Source organism: Mixophyes fleayi, unplaced genomic scaffold (assembly GCF_038048845.1).
Source record: "Mixophyes fleayi isolate aMixFle1 unplaced genomic scaffold, aMixFle1.hap1 Scaffold_29, whole genome shotgun sequence".
Taxonomy (NCBI): domain Eukaryota; kingdom Metazoa; phylum Chordata; class Amphibia; order Anura; family Limnodynastidae; genus Mixophyes; species Mixophyes fleayi.
Genome location: NW_027446953.1, coordinates 2,724,879 through 2,729,813, shown reverse-complemented (window position 1 = coordinate 2,729,813; position 4,935 = coordinate 2,724,879).

The following is a 4,935-nucleotide window of genomic DNA, read 5'->3' as shown; positions in this document are numbered from 1 at the left end:
TGGACGGCAATGAAGAAATTACTATGTTTTGCGATTTCTCCTGCTCAGAAAGACTTAGAAAGTTGATAATTGTGGGCAATGTTAGAAATGTCATGAGAAACAAGAATTATGTAAAAGGATTGATGTAAATCATTGTTTCTAAGAGAAAGTGAGACAGGAATGCAAAAAAGCGTTGTTTTTTGACGGCAATGAAGAAATGACTATGTTTTGCGATTTCTCCTGCTCAGAAAGACTTAGAAAGTTGATAATTGTGGGCAATGTTAGAAATGTCATGAGAAACAAGAATTATGTAAAAGGATTGATGTAAATCATTGTTTCTAAGAGAAAGTGAGACAGGAATGCAAAAAAGCGTTGTTTTTTGACGGCAATGAAGAAATGACTATGTTTTGCGATTTCTCGTGCTCAGAAAGACTTAGAAAGTTGATAATTGTGGGCAATGTTAGAAATGTCATGAGAAACAAGAATTATGTAAAAGGATTGATGTAAATCATTGTTTCTAAGAGAAAGTGAGACAGGAATGCAAAAAAGCGTTGTTTTTGGACGGCAATGAAGAAATGACTATGTTTTGCGATTTCTCCTGCTCAGAAAGACTTAGAAAGTTGATAATTGTGGGCAATGTTAGAAATGTCATGAGAAACAAGAATTATGTAAAAGGATTGATGTAAATCATTGTTTCTAAGAGAAAGTGAGACAGGAATGCAAAAAAGCGTTGTTTTTGGACGGCAATGAAGAAATTACTATGTTTTGCGATTTCTCCTGCTCAGAAAGACTTAGAAAGTTGATAATTGTGGGCAATGTTAGAAATGTCATGAGAAACAAGAATTATGTAAAAGGATTGATGTAAATCATTGTTTCTAAGAGAAAGTGAGACAGTATTGCAAAAATGCGTTGTTTTTGGACGGCAATGAAGAAATGACTATGTTTTGCGATTTCTCCTGCTCAGAAAGACTTAGAAAGTTGATAATTGTGGGCAATGTTAGAAATGTCATGAGAAACAAGAATTATGTAAAAGGATTGATGTAAATCATTGTTTCTAAGAGAAAGTGAGACAGGAATGCAAAAAAGCGTTGTTTTTGGACGGCAATGAAGAAATGACTATGTTTTGCGATTTCTCCTGCTCAGAAAGACTTAGAAAGTTGATAATTGTGGGCAATGTTAGAAATGTCATGAGAAACAAGAATTATGTAAAAGGATTGATGTAAATCATTGTTTCTAAGAGAAAGTGAGACAGTATTGCAAAAATGCGTTGTTTTTGGACGGCAATGAAGAAATGACTATGTTTTGCGATTTCTCCTGCTCAGAAAGACTTAGAAAGTTGATAATTGTGGGCAATGTTAGAAATGTCATGAGAAACAAGAATTATGTAAAAGGATTGATGTAAATCATTGTTTCTAAGAGAAAGTGAGACAGGAATGCAAAAAAACGTTGTTTTTGGACGGCAATGAAGAAATGACTATGTTTTGCGATTTCTCCTGCTCAGAAAGACTTAGAAAGTTGATAATTGTGGGCAATGTTAGAAATGTCATGAGAAACAAGAATTATGTAAAAGGATTGATGTAAATCATTGTTTCTAAGAGAAAGTGAGACAGGAATGCAAAAAAGCGTTGTTTTTGGACGGCAATGAAGAAATTACTATGTTTTGCGATTTCTCGTGCTCAGAAAGATTTAGAAAGTTGATAATTGTGGGCAATGTTAGAAATGTCATGAGAAACAAGAATTATGTAAAAGGATTGATGTAAATCATTGTTTCTAAGAGAAAGTGAGACAGTATTGCAAAAAAGCGTTGTTTTTGGACGGCAATGAAGAAATGACTATGTTTTGCGATTTCTCCTGCTCAGAAAGACTTAGAAAGTTGATAATTGTGGGCAATGTTAGAAATGTCATGAGAAACAAGAATTATGTAAAAGGATTGATGTAAATCATTGTTTCTAAGAAAAAGTGAGACAGGAATGCAAAAAAACGTTGTTTTTGGACGGCAATGAAGAAATGACTATGTTTTGCGATTTCTCCTGCTCAGAAAGACTTAGAAAGTTGATAATTGTGGGCAATGTTAGAAATGTCATGAGAAACAAGAATTATGTAAAAGGATTGATGTAAATCATTGTTTCTAAGAGAAAGTGAGACAGGAATGCAAAAAAGCGTTGCCTTTGGACGGCAATGAAGAAATGACTATGTTTTGCGATTTCTCCTGCTCAGAAAATCTTAGAAAGTTGATAATTGTGGGCAATGTTAGAAATGTCATGAGAAACAAGAATTATGTAAAAGGATTGATGTAAATCATTGTTTCTAAGAGAAAGTGAGACAGGAATGCAAAAAAGCGTTGTTTTTGGACGGCAATGAAGAAATTACTATGTTTTGCGATTTCTCCTGCTCAGAAAGACTTAGAAAGTTGATAATTGTGGGCAATGTTAGAAATGTCATGAGAAACAAGAATTATGTAAAAGGATTGATGTAAATCATTGTTTCTAAGAGAAAGTGAGACAGGAATGCAAAAAAGCGTTGTTTTTTGACGGCAATGAAGAAATGACTATGTTTTGCGATTTCTCCTGCTCAGAAAGACTTAGAAAGTTGATAATTGTGGGCAATGTTAGAAATGTCATGAGAAACAAGAATTATGTAAAAGGATTGATGTAAATCATTGTTTCTAAGAGAAAGTGAGACAGGAATGCAAAAAAGCGTTGTTTTTTGACGGCAATGAAGAAATGACTATGTTTTGCGATTTCTCCTGCTCAGAAAGACTTAGAAAGTTGATAATTGTGGGCAATGTTAGAAATGTCATGAGAAACAAGAATTATGTAAAAGGATTGATGTAAATCATTGTTTCTAAGAGAAAGTGAGACAGGAATGCAAAAAAGCGTTGTTTTTTGACGGCAATGAAGAAATGACTATGTTTTGCGATTTCTCGTGCTCAGAAAGACTTAGAAAGTTGATAATTGTGGGCAATGTTAGAAATGTCATGAGAAACAAGAATTATGTAAAAGGATTGATGTAAATCATTGTTTCTAAGAGAAAGTGAGACAGGAATGCAAAAAAGCGTTGTTTTTGGACGGCAATGAAGAAATGACTATGTTTTGCGATTTCTCCTGCTCAGAAAGACTTAGAAAGTTGATAATTGTGGGCAATGTTAGAAATGTCATGAGAAACAAGAATTATGTAAAAGGATTGATGTAAATCATTGTTTCCAAGAGAAAGGGAGACAGGAGTGTAAAAAAGCCTTGTTTTTGGACGGCAATGAAGAAATTACTATCTTTTGCGATTTCTCTTGCTCAGAAAGACTTAGAAAGTTGATAATTGTGGGCAATGTTAGAAATGTCACGAGAAACAAGAATTATGTAAAATGATTGATGTTAGTCATTGTTTCCAAGAGAAAGGGAGACAGGAGTGTAAAAAAGCCTTGTTTTTGGACGGCAATGAAGAAATGACTATGTTTTGCGATTTTTCTTGCTCAGAAAGACTTAGAAAGTTGATAATTGTGGGCAATGTTAGAAATGTCATGAGAAACAAGAATTATGTAAAAGGATTGATGTTAGTCATTGTTTCCAAGAGAAAGTGAGACAGGAGTGTAAAAAAGCCTTGTTTTTGGACGGCAATGAAGAAATGACTATCTTTTGCGATTTCTCTTGCTCAGAAAGACTTAGAAAGTTGATAATTGTGGGCAATGTTAGAAATAACATGAGAAACAAGAATTATGTAAATGGATCTCTCATCTTCTTACCATCCGCAATCAAACGGACAAACTGAACGGGTCAATCAAGATCTCGAGACCTTTATAAGGATGTTCTCATCAGCCAATCAAGACAACTGGGTAGAATTGCTTCCTTGGGCTGAATTCGCCCATAACAACATGTACCATGAGTCATCGTCCAAAACTCCATTCTTTGTGGTTTACGGTCACCATCCGTCTTTTCCGGAATTTCCTGCCCTCCCTCCCACCCAAGTTCCTGCTGTAGAGACTGCTTGTCTGCTTAACTGCTTCAAAAATATCTGGTCTCAGGTCAGAACCTGTTTAAAGAAGACATCTGCCAAATATAAGTCTTTCGCAGATAAGAAGAGGCGGGCTATTCCTCCACTAAATATTGGAGATCGTGTCTGGTTATCTACCAAAAATATTCGTTTGAAGGTCCCATCTATGAAATTCGCTCCTCGTTTTATTGGTCCATATAGGATCATTCAAGTGATAAATCCAGTTTGTTTTAAACTTCTACTTCCTAAGAACCTTCGTATTTCCAATGCCTTCCATGTGTCCTTGCTCAAACCTCTCATCATCAACCGTTTCTCGGCTCCTCCTTCAGCACCTCAGCCAGTTCAAGTTCATCAGGAGGAAGATTTCGAGATTACTCATGTATTGGACGCAAAAATTTCGCGAGGAGTTCTCCGTTTCCTCGTTCATTGGAAGGGCTTTGGTCCTGAGGAGCGTTCATGGATCAAAGCTGAAGATCTCAACGCCCCAGCTCTTCTTAAGAAGTTTTATTCCAAAAATCCGGACAAGCCCGGTTCCAGGCGTTCTGTGCCCACCTTTAAAAGGGGGGGTACTCTCACTCACCGGACTGTGAGTGCTTCTTCCCGTATGTTTAGGAACCGTGGCCGTCCACCATCCTGAGGGTCTGCGCATGCGCAGCCCTTTCAAACCCTTCAGTACCTGTTCCTTTAACTTAATTGGCAGATCAGGCAACACTCCCTATATTAAGCACCTGTGGTCAATACCACGTTGCCTGATCTTGGAGTCTCATTCCCCATGAGCCTCTGAAGGTGTTCCTGTGTTTCCTCGTGTATTCAGCGCTGCTGATTCCTGTGGTTTCCAGACCACTTCTACTCCGGTGGTTTCCAGACCACTTCTACTCCTGTGGTTTCCAGACCACTTCAACCCTCCTGTGTTTCATCGTGACTGTTAGCTGATTCCTATCCGCTGCCTCCGTGCACTACAGTCTTCAGACC